Here is an 18,168-nt window from a genome sequence, read left to right on the forward strand (position 1 = left end):
GGTAAATACTCATAAAACACTGATGGTGTACAAAAGGCTGGGAATACAACCATGAACAATATAGAAGTCTTTAGAAATCCTAGCAAGAGGTAGGGGCTAGAAAAACAAACAATTGCTGTACAGAGCATTTGTGTCTTTGATGAGGGAGTCCCAGGAGGCTACACAGACTCAGAGCAAGAGTAATTACCTGCCTGCATTGCAGGCAGATTCCTTACTGAGAAGCCGCCGTGAAGTTACCTGGACGAGGACAAAAGCCATCTTGCCAAGTACGATGATGGAGCAAAAAGATGGAAAGATAGAAGACCATGGCAGTCTGGCACACTTTCCTATCTCCTTCTTCTGGTTCCTAAGGGGGATTCCTCGCCCGTTTCACATGTTATTGGTGAGGCTGACTGTTGTGGTCCCCTGCCAACTGCCCCTGGGTGGGCTTGTGAGCCAGGCTGACCAATCAGAATATACTTTGAACCAACCAGTGTTTGGTGCAGGGATGGGTGAATTGAGCCCTCAGAGTATTTCATGGGAATGATATGTGGTCATTGTTGGCATTGTTAAAATCAGAGGATATGAACCTGGGAACCCTGGGAATATTGGAAAGGCCCTGACTTACGCATGAAGCCAAGATGGCACAAACTAAGGTGGGAGCTGAGAAGAGAGATAGAGGCCCTGTGACGTGGTTTGAGCTCTGGGATTCTACACACTTGCCTTTGCCAGTTATGAACAGATAAATACCCTCTTTTGCCTCAAAAAATTAATGTTGGATTTCTGTGACATAAAACTTAAATCGTCCTGACTCATACAAGGGATCTTCTTGACAGTTTTCTGTTCTTTTTCATTCCATGTGAGGGGATTCAGGCATCACTTGTGTTCATTTACTTATTCATTAAACTCCCATCACCTCTGCCCCTGTTCCAGGCTACGTGGTAGGTCCTGCAGCTCCAAAGATGAATGACTCGTGGCTCCTGGTCCTGAGAAACTCAAAGTAGACAGTATGATCTGGACTGGGAAAAGCCTCCAGATATAAGAGCTCTTCCTGCTGAGGCCGAGATGGGAGCAGACTGGCTGTGTTGCCCACTGCCGTTTACCTGGCACCTAGCTCATGGCTGGTGCTTAATATGAATGAGAAAAATTGCAGTCTGAGAGGTATAAGAGAGAGGGAAGAATGTCATTAGATCGAGGGCTGATTAAGGCTAGAGTGACTCAGTGATGCTCTGAGTTCCAGTCCTACCTCTGTCACCCACCAGCTCTATGGTCATGGAGAGGTAACATCTGCTCTCTGCCCCTTGGAGGGGTCAGGCTGTAGCAGAAATGCTCAACCCTGTCTGCACATTAGGTAGGAAAAAAGCACTACGACCTGGGCCTCACTCTAGTTCAATTCAATCATATTTTCTGGGGTGGGGCCCCGGCATTACTGTTCTTTGAAAGCTCACTGGATGATTCTAATGTGCAGCCAGAGTGGAAAACCACTGCTCTAGGTTAGTTAGAAGCTTCTTGTGTCATATTTAATGACACTTTAATCTGAATCTATCATCCTTTACTTAGAGTAGGATTTCATAGAGGGGAGGAGCATGATAGCATGAGTTCATTTAAGCCATGATTATATCTGCTGTTTCATTTGTTCATTCTCTCTCTCCATCCCTCCTTCCCTCCCTTTCTTTCCTTTTACAATTATTAGTTAAGTGCCTACAAGGTCCCAGGCATGGCAATAAATCTGGTTGAGGCAGAGAGGAAGAATAGGGAAGAAAACTAGAAAAGCATGTTGGGACTAAGATTTGAGAAGTCTGTATACTGATACTGGGGGATTCCTTGGTGGCTTAGTGGTAAAGAGTCTGCCTGCAATGCAAGAGATGCAGGAGATATGGGTTTGACCCCTGGGTCAGGAAGATCCCCTGGAGGAGGGCAAGGCAACCCACTTCCAGTATTCTTGCCTGGAGAATCCTATGAACAGAGAAGACTAGTGGGCTACAGTTGGCAGCCAAACCATCAGACATGGCTGAAGAGACTAGGCACACACACACACCAATACTGAGGACACTTGTTTTTTCTATAAGGATATAATTCAAGATTCATAGTGAGTATGAAATGTAGTCTTCTCCTTTGCAATCTTTGACATATACTTTATCCTTGAGGTATTTGGTAATTCTTCTCACCAATCAATCACTTGGTTTAAAAAGAAAACCCACCAGAGTTTATTTTCTCAAAACCTTAGGAGCCATTCTTCACTTCCAGTAGAAGCAAATGATGTGTGTTTATAGTGACCTAGCTTTATGATAGCCATATATCCTCAAACAATTCTCATGTTCAGAGACAGATCTGATTTTTAATATACTATTCTGTTGTTCCTGTAAGGACATATGAATTTGTGAGACCACATATCTTCATGTTTGGCTCTGAAAAATTGGTCATCACATTCAGATAACCTGTAAGTTCTGGGGTTTGTTTGTTTTTTGGTCTGCTTTGAAAATATTATTGTTTATTGTGTACATGGTGTTAGGGTGCCAGGCAGGTGGTTGAGCTGGGAGGGAATTGTGTTGAATGCTGCAGTATGAAAGACCTGTACAAATCTTTATTAAAATTGGTTGCTTTGAGCTGAGCTTTTATGGTGTCTTAAGCTTCCTAAGCTGAGCTGATATGTATTCCCCGTGTCACCCTGCAGCCCCATGTAGGCCAAGACTTTTAAGAGGGTAGATCCAAAATGAAATTCTTTTTCTCCCTTGAGAACTTGGCTGATCCAAACTGCCTATACCACACAGCTTGTGTTAGCTTCTATGACAAGGAGTTGTGGAGTTGTGATGCAGACAGGCCTTGTTCCCTGTTAGCTTATGGTCCCCTTAGGGATGAATACCGAAACTTAATCTCTTAATATCTCTCCTACATGATAATAGTGCTTCTGGGGAGCACACTGGGTAAGAACTCTGGCTCTGGAGTCAGACAGATGCAGGAAAAGCCCAGCTTTTCCACTTCTAGCTGTGTGACCTCAGACAAGCTGTTTAGAATTTCTTTCCAGCAGTTTCCTTCTCTGTAAAATGGATTCTGATATTCCTACTCAGTAATGCTGCTGGGAGAGTCAAATAAAACGCAGTCGTGAAGTGGGATGGTTGCAGGGGAACCCCTGATTCACGTCAGTTATTATCACCGCGTCCAGCGTCCAGCGCTGTGATGATAGGTGCTTGGCAACTGAACACATTTCTCTGGTGGGTTCATGCTTTTTAGTCTTGATCTCTAAGACTATACTTCTTGTTGGGGGAGGGTGTAATTTCCTTGGTTCTGTCTTGCCGCAGCAAAAATCTGAAGTGACGGATGGATCAGTGTTACAGCTCGGTATTACAGCTCAGTTTTATTTGGTAAGCAAAGGAAAATACATCCTCAAAGCATGAGGGCGGGCCGACCCAAGAGACGTGAAGAGAAGAGAAGAGAAGCAAGAGGCCCAATTTTGGCTCCTCTTTTTATGTTTTTCTCTTCCCCCTGAGCCTGCCCTATGTAAAGCGGGCTAGACTGGAGGGGTGTTTGCTTTACCTGAGATTCTCACTCCGATCCTTGGACCTTCCTTTGTTCTATTTTCACGGGCTTTGCCCTTCTTTGTCTTTTAGCCACCACCATTCTAGACTCCTTTTTCCTGTTCTAACTACCTAACGCTCCTCAAAGGCAGAGGTCATTTCTCCCACATCTTCTCTGGGCTGTCTCTTCCTGCATGGCACCCAGTACAAGGAAGGTGTTCAACAGATATGTGGTGGATGGCAAAAGTCTGATCCTAGCTTAGCTGTTCTATTACAGAAATGATTTCATATCTCTGGGTCTCAGTTCCTTCACTGGTAAAAATGAAGGGTTAGCCATCGAGTACAAGGTCTGGAGCAGATGCCATGTGCTTGATTCCAGAATATGATCTGCAGGAGGTTTTCAGTCAAAAATAACAAAACAAACACATAGATTAGAAAAACAAGTAACAGTTTTCCTGAATTAGTTAGCATTTCTGAGCTAGTTGACTAGCAGGATCTGACATCATCGTTAGGTACCAGGATGAGCTGGATATCTCACATACAGGATGGGAATTGACCTAGTCAAGTCTAATTTCAATAAAAGTCAATGAAAAAGCCACAAAGTCAGGCCACAATGAAGGAAATTAAAACAGGCATGATGAGGGACTTCCGTGGTGGTCTGTTGGTTGAGACTCTGTGCTCCTAATGTAGGGTGCTCAAGTTTGAGCTCTGATTAGGGGAATAGATCCGACATAACTGCAATTAAGAGTTCACATGCTGCTACTAAAAATCCTATGAGTCACAACTGAAGGTTCCAAATGCTGCAACTAAGATCTGGTATAGCTGGATCTTATGAATTGTATAAATAAGTAAATAAATAAGTAAACAAATTGATTAATTAATAAAAAATAAAACTTAAAAAATAGGTATGATGAAAACTTAGTAGTCATATTTTAAAAATCATGGTTTGCCATCGTATTAAAAAAAAAATTAAGGTGACCTATATGCCACGTTGTATGGGTCTACTGCCATTTGTGTCTTCATTCACCATATAGGTTATTTTCAGTCTATGCCTATTGATGTCAGTCTATTTCACTATCTTCACTGCATTGTCACTGCCTGAAACTGCCTTCTTCATCTGTTGGTGGTGTTTGCCTCCTCTCTTCTCCCCCAGCTGAAACCTCTTCCAGTTCTCCACTTTTTCTGTAGGGTTGCCATTCCCTGGAGTAGGAAATGGCAACCCACTCACAAGGAGTTGGACACGACTGAGGTAACTTAGCGTAGCACACACGGCATTGTTCTCCACTTTATCTGCAGTGCCTGACGCATGACAGGCACTCAGGAAATGAATAATGCCAGGAATTTCAGTGTTGAGCTGTACTTGGCGCATTCTTGAGTTCAAATATCAGCTCTGGCAATATTAGCTTTGTGACCTTGTGCAAATTGTTTTCATGTCTCTGATTTTCTGTTACTTCATCAATAAATTGAGCATTATCACACTACCTCACAAGGTTGTACAATATAAAGGTAGATTATTAACCATGGAAAGTCAGTGCTGTCCTAAGTGCCTTATAAGTAATAATTGATTTGTTTCTTTAGTCAGTTCATCAACCCCATGAGGAAAATACTACTGTTATCATTCAAACCATTTCACAGATATGTGCTAAGTCTCTTCAGTCCTGTCCGACTCTTTGCGACCCTGTGGACTGTAGCCGGCCAGGCTCCTCTGTCCATGGGATTCTCCAGGCAAGAATACTGGAGTGGGTTGCCATGCCCTCCTCCAGGGGATCTTCCTGACCCAGGGATTGAACCTGTATCTCTTAAGTCTTCTGCACTGGCAGGCAGGTTCTTTACCAGTAGTGCCACCTGAGAAGCCCTGGTTCACAGATAAGAAACATTTGAAAATATATATTTATGTGTTTGACTGTGCCTGCCCTTAGTTGTGGCATGTGGGATCTAGTTCCAGCACAGTATCTGACTCATACTAGCTTCACAGTAAATATTCATGTCCTTCTTTCTTAAGTATAAAGTCACAGAACAAGATGCCAAACATCTCACCATTTACTTATAATTTCAGGACCATACGCACAAAGTTGCAGCAGGTAAAATTCAATGGAATTTTGTAGACTGTGATTTGTTGTTGTTGTTTAGTCGGGTGTGATTCTTTGCGACCCCATGGACTGCAGCCTGCCAGGCTCTTCTGTCCATGGAATTTCCCAGGCAAGAATACTGGAGTGGGTTGCCATTTCTTTCTCCAGAGGATCTTCCCAGCCCAGGGATCAAAACTGCATCTCCTGCATTGGCAGGTGGATTTTTTTTTTTTTTTAAACCATCTGAGCCACCAGGGAAGACCATAGACTGCTACACTGCATTATTTTCATCTTCTAGACATTTCAGTTTCTTGCATCTCATGAGACCTGATGTAAGCACTTGTAGGATAGTAAGTTTGCCAAGTAGATGAGTTTGATTACATACTTTTCCAGTAATTATGAATTTTTGTTCATACTTTGGCCCAAAAGTTCCTTTTAAGGCAAATCTAGGGGCTGGCCTGAGAGTGGTATCTGATCATGAGGGTGTCCAGGTTAGCATTGTAAGCAATTCTCAGGCAACCACAGGAAAACAATTGATGTCAAATGATCAACCAGGAGCCTCAGGGAGAGAATAGTTCTTTTCTTTTCTTTTTTTCTTTCTTTCTTCCAGTTTTATTGAGATATAATTGACATACAGTATAAGTTTAAGGTGTACAGCATAATGATTTGACTTCATACATCATGAAATGATTTCCACAGTAAGTGTAGTGAACATCCACCATTTCATACAGACATAAAATTAAAGAGAAAATATTTTTTCCTTGTGATGAGAACTCAGGATTTCCTCTTTCAGTAATTTTGATATATAACAAAGAGCAGTGTTAATTATATTAGTGATGCTGTATTGGTGCTGGTAGTAAAGAACCCACCTGCCAATGCAGGAGACAAGAGATGCAGGTTTGATCCCTGGGTTGGGAAGATCCCCTGGAGGAGGAAATGGCAATCCACTCTAGTATTCTTGCCTGGAGAATCCACATGGAGAAAGGAGCATGGTGGACTACAGTCCATAGCGTCGCAAAGAGTCAGACATGACTGAAGCGACTTAGCACAATACAGCACATTGATAATAATACATCACATCCTAACACTTATTTTATAACTGGAAGTTTGTACCTTTTGACTACCTCATCCAATTCTCCAGCCCCCTACCCCTGGGAATAGCCTTTTCTGATATAAACCATAAGCACTCTGCTGAAAATAACTATTGAGGAACATCCTTGGAGCTACAGGCTGTGAACTCTGTTCATAGCCTGTTATTGGGCTGACTGATCTGGGAGAGGCCCACAGATCCAGGGGGGCACGGAGGGAGGGGAAGCAGGCTGCTGTAGCTCAAGGCAGCGCAGATCGGCCTTGGCACAGGGCAGGCAGGCGCAGGACAGGGACCCAGGCCAGGCTAGCACCCTGGCGGGACTGAACAGGCCACTCCCAGTCTGCTATGAGACCTGGTTGGGGGGCGGTGGATAGCAAGGCAGTGTCTGCCCTCCATCAACTTCCAGTCTCACTGAGGAGCAGCCACAGGAGCCAGCAAGACCAGTGCCTTGTGGGAGGAGAAGGTAGGAGGGAGCCCCGAGCACAGAGCAAGGCAGAGGGGCTGGGACAGGGGGTGTCAAGGTCACCAAATAGAGTTTCTTGGAGGAGGTAAGTCTTGCTTTTGACAAGTCTGTCCCAGGGTGTATGACCCATGTTCAGAGGGCCTCCCACCCTTGAATTAATGCTCTGCTCTCACCATCTTGGAATTTTTTAAAAAAATTTTTATTTATTTATTTGGCTATACTGGGCCTTAACTGCAGCATATGGGGTCTAGTTCCCAAACCATGGTCAAACCCGGGTCCCCTGCTTTGGGGCACGGAGTCTTAGCCACTGGACCACCAGGGAAATCCCTTGAAATTCTCAATAATTAAAAAAAATTATTTCATTGAAGTGTAGTTCATTTACAATGCTGTTAGTTTCTGGTATACAACAAAGTGGTTCAGTTATGTATGTATATATATAACTGAATATATACATGTTATAACTGAATATATATATAACTGAGTATATATATATATATATATATATTTATATTCTTTTTCATATTCTTTTCCATTATGATTACAGGTTATTGAATATAGTTCCGCATGCTATACAGTAGGACCTTGTCTCTTTCCATATATAATGTTATAGTTTGCATCCGCTAATCCCAAACTCCCAATTCATCCTTCCTCCCCCCACCCCACCCCCACACCAGTCAATCATACATCTGTTCTCTATGTCTCTGTTTCTGTTTAGCAGATAAGTTTGATTGTGTCATATTTTAGATTTTGCAGAAATTCTTAATAATTTTGAGCAAGGGGCTCCACATCTTCATTTTATACTGGGTCCCATAAATTATGTCTTGACCATCTCTAACAGATTGCTTCCATCATGGATTATTTTTATCTCCCCAAAAGACTTCTTTTAAAATTCCTCATCTCACCTAAAAATGCAAGCTTCCTCCCAGTCCTCTGGACGTCAAACCTTAAGATAGCTACCCCCCTTGCCTCCACCCTCCAAGCCCAGTTGATTGCCAAGACCTGAGGAACATCTCTTCATGTACTTCACACCCTCCTGCTGCACACTATTTCCAGAGCCATACGCTTAGCCCAGGCCTGTCTTGTCCTGTGTCTAGAGTCTCTAGAGCCTTGCTGCTTTGTGTAGTCTTGGGGACCATCAGCATAACCTGGGAGCTTGTTGGAAATGCAAAACCTTAGGCTCCACCCTATGTGTACATTTTGACAAAATATTTAGATGACTCCTCTGCACTTTACTGTATGAGAAGAAGCCTAGTCAGTGGGGTCTGGGTATGTATTAGAATCACATGGGGAGATGTAAAAACTACCAATGATTGGGTCCTAACCTTAGAAATCCTATTTTTAAAATTTTAATTTTATTGGAATATAGTTGACTTACAATTTCATGTTAATTTCATGTGTACCACAAAGTATTTTAGTTTCACATATGCATGTATTCTTTCTTTTTCAGATTCTTTCTCATAAATTATCACAGAATACTGAGTTCCCCGTGCTCTGCTGTAAGTCCTTGTTGGTTATCTAACTTGCAGAGAGCAGTGTGTGAGCTCCTGATTTACCCCTCCCCCAACCCACGTTGCTCCTGTGGTAACCATAGGTTTGTTTTTGATATCTGGGAGTCTGTTTCTATTTTGTAAAGAAGTTCATTTATTTCATACTTTAAAATTAGATTTCACATATGAGTGATACCATATGATATTTGTTTTTCTTTGTCTGACTTCACTTAGTATGATAGTCTCTAGGTCCATCCATGTTGCTGCAAATGGCATTATTTCATTCTTTTTGTGGCTGAGTAATATTCCATTGTATATATGTACCACATCTTCTTTATCCATTCCTCTATTGATGGACATTCAGGTTGCTTCCATGTCCTGGCTAATGTAAGTAGTGCTGCAAGGAACATTGGGGTGCATGTATTTTTTTGAATTATGGTTTCCTCTGGATATATGCTCAGGAGTAGGATTCCTGGATCATATGTTAACTCTATTTTCAGTTTTTTAAGGAACCTCCATACTGTTCTCCATAGTGGCTGTAACAATTTACATTTCCACCAACGGTGTAGGAGGGTTCCCTTTTCTCCATACCTTCTCTAGCATTTATTGTTTGTGGACTTTTTAATGATGGCCATTCTGACTGCTGTGAGGTGGTACCCCTTTGTAGTTTTGATTTACATTTCTATGATAATTAGTGATGTAAAGCATCTTTTCATATGCTTTTTGGCCATATGTCTTCTTTGGAGAAATTTCTAAGAAATCCTGATTTAACTAGTTAGTGGTAGTATGTATTTAAAAAAAAAAAAAAAACATTCCCACTTGTTTTCAGTATCTATTGCTGTATAAGAAATTACCCCAATACTTAGTGGTTTCAAAGAACATGCATTTATTATCTCACAGTGTCTGTATTCATGAGTCCAGACACAGCTCAGCTGGAGCCTCTGCTTCAGGGTCTCTCACAAAGCTGCAATCAAGGTGTTGGCCCAAAGTCTCAGAAGGCTTCAGTCAAGGTCAACTGAGCAATGTCCACTTCCAAGACGAAAGTCACGCTCCTTTCTAACCCATTCATGGAAATGACACTCCATTATTTTTGCATATTCTATTCACTAGAAACAAGTTACCTAGTCCAGCCCACAGTAGAAGGGAGAGGATTACAGGGGACATGCCCACCAGGAAGTGGGGCTCATTGAGGGCTATCTTTGAAATCTGCCTACCCCTCCTCCCAGGTGATTCCAGCATGTACCAGGGTTGAGAACCATTGCTCTAGAACAAGGATGTAAAGAAGTCCATCCCTTGTCTCAACTTTCTAAAACATAATTTTCTTTCTTTATTTTTGGCTGTGCTGGATCTTCATCACCGCTCAGGCTTTTCTCTAGTTGCAGCAGGAAGGGGCTACTCTTCATTGTGGTGCGCAGGCTTCTCATTTCTGTGGCCTCTCTTCTTGTGGAGCACAGGCTCCAGAGCCCGGGCTTCAGGAGTTGCAGTTCCCAGGTTCTGGGGCTCAGGCTCAATAGTTGTGGCACACGGGCCTAGTTCAGTTCACAGCATGTGGGACCTTCCTGGATCAGGTATTGAAGTCATGACTCTTGGGTTGGCAGGTGGATTCTTTACCACTACTTTACCATTCTGAGTCACCATGGAAACCCCATTATCTCAACTTGATTGAAGATTAATGAATCTAGAGTGATGAAAGGGATGATGAGGCTATATCTGGGCTCTATGGGAGCTGGGTGGTAGTTGAGCAGTAACATCTGCCAAGGTCAAGGCATGTGGCAAATGTGGGCGTTGCCATCCCTAGTCTATACTCTACCAAGCCAAATATAGACTTTGGGGGTAGTCTGAAAACTCCAGTCTCCCCTCGTCCAACAGCAATAATTTTTAAAACTTGTTTGCAATATCAGTTACTCTAAGCCCAGTTGTATTTGTTTCCTCATAATACCACGCATGTGCTAACTCACTTCAGTCATGTCTGACTCTTTGTGACCCTATGCACTGTAGCCCACCAGGCTTCTCTGTCCATGGAATTCTTCAACTAAGAATACTGGAGTGGGTTGCCATTTCCTCCTCCATGGGATCTTCCCGACCCAGAGACTGAAGCTGGTCTCCTGCATTGCAGGCATGTTCTTTACCCCTGAGCCACCCAGGAAGCCCTGGGAGTTAACATATTGGATTTTATTTGGCTTCCCCCCACCCCCAGAGATAGAAAGAGTAGGAAATCCTCATTAGCTCCTGCAGCTGGGCTTCCAGGCACATTTAGGGACCAACCAATCAAGTTTAAGTGGGAGAGAGTGGGGAGGGGTTTGAGGGGAAAGAACATTATTCATAATTCCCTGAGGTGGTCTTCTACCTCTTGCCGGCAATCCACTTGGGGAACTTCAGTGTTTGCGGGCGTGGCCCAGCCTCAAAGCTTAATTTTCTTCCCTTCCCTCCATCTGCTTCAGACCCCACTCCCAGGGCCCATCTCCGACTCTGCTGTCACCAAGACCAACTCTACCTCTGACATTTTAAATGACTTTCTTACCTCCAGAGCCTATAGTCGGCCCTGATCTCTCGGTTACACTTCGTTTGTCAGTGTGTATTAATAGGGCTTGTCCAGTGTAGGAACCCATTTTATGCTTGCTTAGAGAAGAAGTTTTGATGTTTTTTTTTAAACTGGAAATGGCAGAGGTACAATAGGGTCTGAGGAATGTCAGACTCAGGGTTCCTGCATACAGTTGTTCAGGTTGTACACTGCACAAGGGCGCCACATTTTAAGGAAGCACCATCCCCACGGCATTGTATGTGAAACATGTCCTTCACATACTCACCTATAAAAGATCTGCAGGTAGGTGAGACAGTTTCAGCTGAGTCCTGGAGCAGTGAGCGAGAATCCCCTCTTTAATAAAGCCACATTGGCAGAGGAAGCCCTGACAAGCTCAGGAGAAGGTGTGCACACAAGTACAATCTGTGCCCTGACCCAACCACTCCCTGCCTCCTCCATGGCTGCTTCTCTCACCTGTGACTCTCCGCGGCATGTTCCTGTCCCTCTACTCTCCAATTCCAGCCTTCCTAAGACGGCAGGAAGACCACCGGGGCTGGAACATTCCTTCAGAGTGGCCACGACCAGGCTTACTGAGCACGGCAGAGGGCATTCACCTTGGTTCCTATTTCCAGGGCCTATGACTTAGGGTTGTCCAGGTTGTATTCTGATATCTGTATCTATGTATCGACATCTATAGATATTTATTTATTTGCTTATTTTTGCTGAGTTCTGCGAGGCTTGGGGGATCTTAGTTCCCCAGCCAGGAAAAGAACTCAGGCCCATGGCAGTGAAAGTGCTGACCCCTAACTGCTAGACGACCAGAGATTTCCCTGTACTCGGATGCACAAAGAGCTCTTTAAACCTGTGGTAAAGGTGCGTTTCCCTAATTCACACGAAGCTGCTGCGTAGTCTCGGCTGTCCCTGGCAGTGTTTCACTCAGCTCTCAGCTCTGCTTTGTTGTCCCCACTGCTGTCGAGGGGGTTTCTCTGTGTGGTGGGGAAGACGGCTGTGGGGAGCCCGAGCCTCTCATCCTCCCGGCATAACTCTACGGGCCTAAGGCCAGCCTCCAGCCACCCCGCTGCAGCCCGGGAAGAGCACCGACAGGCCCGCGGTGGTCACGGGGCCGTCTCAGGCCTATCCCTGCGTGAGGGAGCTGGGGAGCGCTGATTGGCCAGCCTGAGATCACGTGGTCACGTTTGTGGTCAGGAGAGTGGGCGTGTCTTACTATAAGAAGGGGAACCGTCCCTGGGAGTTAAAGCCGTTTACCCCTCCACTCACCATTCGGCGGCAATGTACTGAGCCCCACTACGTGCCAGGCACTGTGCTGAGCTCCCTCTTCCCCAACCTGCACCTTGTGGTGAGTCCTCAAAGTTACTGGCTCACAGCAGCTTCCCCGGTGGCTCAGTGGTGAAGAATCCGCCTGCCAATGCAGGAGACACACACAGGTTCGATCCCTGGTCTGGGAAGATCCCACAAGGCAGAGAAACTAAGCCCGAGCACTGCGACCACTGGGTCTGTGCTCTGGAGCCCGGGAGCCACAACTATGGACCCATGGGCTGCAACTACTGAAGCCTGAGCTCGCTAGAGCCCAGCGCGGCAACAAGAGAAGCCAGCGCAATGAGAAGCCTGCACGTGGCAGCTAGAGCCTTGGCTCTCTGTACCTAGAGGAAAGTCCTTGAAGCAATGAAGACCCAGCACCACCAAAAAGAAATAAAATAAATCAATAAAACTATTTTTTTTAAGCTACTCTGTCAGCAACACCCTTCACTCTCAGGTCTGACATGGCAAAATTCCGACTCTGTATCCATCTCACAGACGTGACTTTTCTGCTTCTTACTAGAGAAAATGACACAGCGGTGTAGGTTGACGCAGTTGCAAATTCGTGATTTCTCATCTCAGCGGGATCCTTGATGCAGCTTGACAACTTTTCACTTTGTTCTAGAATAAGTCTTCTCATTCATTCACTCATGCATACTATGTCATTGGATTTGTACATTAGAGAGACCACTCTGGAACCTAATAGTTTGAAGGTGCGTATATAGAAATTGTTGATACCTATTGCAATCTGGAACTCTATAAATGGGCCATACTCCTCCTTAAAGTCTGTTGGGCCTCCTTATAACTTATAGAATAAAATCTAACCTGTTTACTAGTTTGATCACAGAGCCTGCCGCTCCCTCTCACTACTGGCCTTAGCTCCTTGCCCTTCTATCTTCCTATTTTCTGACCTATGAACTCTCAGCTTGTTTCCTTAACTCACCCCTGCTGTTAATGCTTCTGGGTCTTCACTTACACCGTTGTTTGTCTCACTTTCTTCCATAAGTAAATTCTTTTTTAAAAATTAATTTATTTATTTTTGGCTGCCCTGGGTCTTCACTCCTGCGCGGGCTTTTCTCCAGTTGCGAAGAATGGGGGCTCCTCTTCACTGCAGGAGTGGGCTCCTCTGTACTGAGGCTTCCCTTGTTGCAGGGCGTGGGCTCTAGGGTGCACAGGCTTCAGTAGTCACAGCACATGAACTCAGGAGTTGCGCTTCCCGGGCTCTGGAGTGCAGGCTCAGTAGTTGTGGCACACGAGTTTAGTTGCTCCATGACATGTGGGATCTCCTCAGATCAGGGCTCAAAGCTGTGTCTCCTGCATTGGCAGGTAGATTCTTTACCACTGAGCTACCAGGGAAGCTCTCCAAGAGTAAATTCTTGCTCATACTTAACCAGCTCAAGTGTCAATTCCTTCCGGTAGCCAGACCCCTTTGTGGGATGGGGTGTCCCCCACCAGGCTCCTATGGCACCCTGAGTATGTTTCTCTCACAGCACTTACTCTTACTGATATTGTCTATATCCCCCACTAGTCCTTCCATTCTGAGAAGACAAGGGCTGTGTCTTGTTCATCTGTGTGCCTCCAGGGCTGGTACATAGAAGGGAAGTGATCTGATCAGAACTGACCTAGGAGCCACTAACCTTTTCTAGCCATCTCTCTCTGGAAGAGACCATCGCTCACCTTTTCTCTTTCATGCCCTTAAGAGCTGTGGCCCTCACTCCAAGAGGACAAACACATCTCACTCCCACTGGCGCTGCATGGCATTTCCTGCACCGGCCACAGAGCAGATGTCCTACAGAGGTATTAGACACAACACTCATTGGCTTCTCGGTCCACACTCCTCATCACAGCTCCCAGTGTACGATCTGAGAGGTAGGTGTCACCCGACATTGAGATTCATGTCTCTCTCCATCGTTGCTGAACCGCCTGCCCCCAAATATGAGGGGTTCTTCTATTAGGAGGAATCATTTCCCAAGATGCAGTTTGTTCCTGATATGAAATTGGTCCCTGGCCAACAGTGGCCCAAACATGCTTGCTAGGTTTGAACCCACAAGTGGGTGTGGCTTAGCTTTTCTAAGCAAGGGACTCTCCTTCACAGGTTGTTGTTCAGTTGCTCAGTTGTGTCTGACTCTTTGTGACTCCCATCAGCTGAAGCACACCAGGCTTCCCTGTCCTTCACCAGGCCATGAGAAAAGTGGGAGAGAAGGCTTCTCTCTGCAGACCTTCGAGCCACGGGATGACTGGTGGTTATTTTGTGCCCAGAGAGATGGGAGGCCATTTTTGGTACAGGAGATTGCCTGTTTTACCATTAAACATCCCCAGTATAGTTCTGCTGAATGGTCTAGTAAAAATAAATTAATTTCCAACACAGTTCAGTGTTCTCATTAGGAGGGTGAAACATGTCAGGGCTGCAAGGCCCACGTCTGGCAAGCTTGGACTTAGTGCCTGGGCCACCCTGGAGCAGAGGGAAAGTGAGGAGCAGCTACAGAGAGGGGTGTGGTCGGAGGGAAAGAGGCAGGCATGGGAATCTGGAGACAGGGGCAGACCCAGTCTTGATGCTAATTAACCGGGACAGGTCAGTCAATACGGCCTTGCCTCATTTTCCTGGCTGTATGGTGGGAACACATGTGGCCATGCTTCCTACCTGAGACACCTGCCTAAGTTAACTCAATCACCATGTTAGGCCAGTCTGTCAGTGGAGGGTACTCATGTCCAGCTGTGATGTTTAATTTTATGTGACTAGGCTACAGGGACTTCCCTGGCAGCCCAGTGGTTAGGACTCAGGGCTTTCAATCCCTAGTTGGGAAACTAAGATCCCAAAAGCCATAGAGCATGCTTTCCCAACCAAAGAACCACAGAAAACTTCACCAGAGTATGATGCCAACTTGTTCAAATACTAAGCTAGATGTTACTGTGAAGGTATCTGTGAAAGTGATTGACACTTATAATCCGCTGACTTTAAGTAAAGGTGATTGCCCTTCACAATGTGGGTGGGCTTCACACAATCAGTCGAAGGCCTTAAGAGCAAATACTGAGATTTTCTGAAGAAGCCGTTCTGCTTCAATGTTGAAACATAGAAATCCTGCTTGAGCATCCAGCCCCAGGGCCTGTTCTGCTGAGTTCAGACCTGCCACTGGCGTGAGCTGACCCCTTAAAATCAATCTCTGTCCCTCTGTGTCTCTCTGTCCTTGTCTCTGTCTCTCTCCGTCCCCTATATGTTCTGTTTTGTTTTTTGGTGGGGGGCATGGAGGGATGCTGACTACAGCATTGATAAGCTGGGGTCCTAGTCCCCAGTCCCATCTGTACCATTTACTAATCTGTCACCTTAGACACATCTCTTAACTTCCCTGATTCTCAGTTTCTTGATCTATACAACAAACTTAAAAAGTAGGGTTTTGTTTTTTTTAGTGCATTTATTTATTTATTTTTTCCCCCAATTATTTTTATTAGTTGGAGGCTAATTACTTTACAATATTGTAGTGGTTTTTGCCATACATTGACATGAATCAGCCATGGATTTACATGTATTCCCCATCCTGAACCCCCCTCCCACCTCCCTCCCCATCCCACCCCTCTGGGTCATCCCAGTGTACCAGCCCTGAGCACTTATCTCATGCATCCAACCTGGACTGGCGATCTGATAATAATGTTTGATAATATACATGTTTCTATGCTGTTTTCTCAGATTATCTCACCCTCACCTTCTCCCACAGAGTCCAAAAGTCTGTTCTATACATCTGTGTCTCTTTTTCTGTCTTGCATGTAGGGTTATCGTTACCATCTTTCTAAATTCCGTATATATACATTAGTATACTGTATTGGTGTTTATCTTTCTGGCTTACTTCACTCTGTATAATGGGCTCCAGTTTTATCCATCTCTTTAGAACTGATTCAAATGTATTCTTCTTAATGGCTGAGTAATATTCCATTGTGTATTTTTAAAAGGTCGCAAAGAGTCGGACATGACTGAGCAACTAACACTTGCACTTTCACATGTATTTTATGGACTTCCTGGCAGTCTAGTGTTAAGACTTCATGTTCCCACTGCAGTGGGCATGGGGTTGATCCCTGGTCAGGGAACTAAGAGCCACATGCCACACAGTGTATCCAAAAGTAGGGAAAAAAAGAGTATGCATGTTAAAATGTTTGTCCCTCTGCACAAGCTCTCCTGCATGCTTCCCTGTGCCCAGGAGGGAGTGTGGAGAGTGAGGCACAGAGAGTGTACAAACTGCTCACCACTCCCACTGTCCAGGCTGCTCCAAGCTGCCTTGTCCCACCCCGTCAGTCCTCTTCTTTCCTTCCAGTGGCCCTTCCAGCCCGTCTGTTGTCTGTAACTGGTGGAATCTGGAGAGTGACTTTCCAGTCCCAGTTCCCATCAGGACCAGAAAAATTAGGCAGCCCTCTTGCCACTGCCCAGTGCTGCTTCTAACCAGGGCTTCTCTGGCCCAATGGATACCTGACCCTTGGATTCCATACGTTTGGACACGGCCAGCCTCCTGTTTCCTCAGGGACATCTTCCTCTCAGCTCCTCTTCCTTGTTGCTTGAGCAGTAGGTCGTCTGACTGTAGGTTTCTCTTTGATTCTTTCCTGTACTGTTGTCTTTGTCAACCTCAACTTCAAGCTCAGTTGATACTGTCCGAACACAATATCCACAGGAAAATGCGTAAAGCATAAACACACAGTTTGAGAATTAACAAACACAAACACATGAGTTAGCAAATAATGATAAGGCCAACACCTCTGTCCCCATCATCTAGGCGGAGAAATAAAATTTCTGCAGAGCCCAGAGGTCCCTTTCAGGTCTCAGTGCCCTCCCTCACGTGTAAGTGTCCGTGATCCTGATGTGTATGGTAATGACTTTCCTGCATTTCTTTGTGGTTTTAAGGCCTCTTTGTGCATTTCTAAATCCTATAGTGTCATTGTGCTTGTTTTATGTGAACGGAAGTATATTTTTGTAGGTTTTGTTTATGATTTTCTATATATGATTTGTATATATGTGCATATTTGTGTTTTTCTTTAGCTCAGTGTCATGTTTGTAAGAATCATTCACAGGGTTGCAGATAGCTGTAGTTCATTTATTTTCAGTGCTGTCTAGTTTTCCTCTACATCAGGGGTTGGCAACCTATGGTCCATGGCCCATGAGTTAAGAATGCTTTTTTATATTTATAAAGTTGGGGAGAAAAAGACTAAGATTTTGAGACACAGACCTACAAAGTCTAGAATGTTTATTCTCTGGCCCTTCACAGGAAATGTTTTTCTGAACCTAGCTGTATATGAATATACCATCATTTACTTTTCTTTTACATTCTTAATGAGTAGTTGAGTGGTCTGCAGTGTTTTGACTCCTGAGAAATGCTGCTGTGAATATTCTTATACATGTTTTCTGCTAAAGTTGTATATATGTTTCTCTAAGAAATTTAGAAAAGAGTGAAAATATGCATGTTGTTCAGTCTCCCAGTCATGGGAGACTTTGCGACCCCATGGACTACAACACACCAGGCCTCCCTGTCCCTCACCATCTCCTGAAGTTTGCCCAAGTTCATGTCCATTGCATCGGTGATGCCATCCAGTCATCTCATCCTCTGAGGCCTTCTCCTCTGCCCTCAATCTTTCCCAGCATCAGGGACTTTTCCAATGAATCAGTTGTTCACATCAGATGACCGAAATACTGGAGTTGCGGATTCAGCATTAGTCCTTCCAATGAATATTCAGAGTTTATTTTCCTTAAGA

The sequence above is a fragment of the Cervus canadensis genome, chromosome 29, assembly GCF_019320065.1.
Source record: "Cervus canadensis isolate Bull #8, Minnesota chromosome 29, ASM1932006v1, whole genome shotgun sequence".
NCBI lineage: Eukaryota > Metazoa > Chordata > Mammalia > Artiodactyla > Cervidae > Cervus > Cervus canadensis.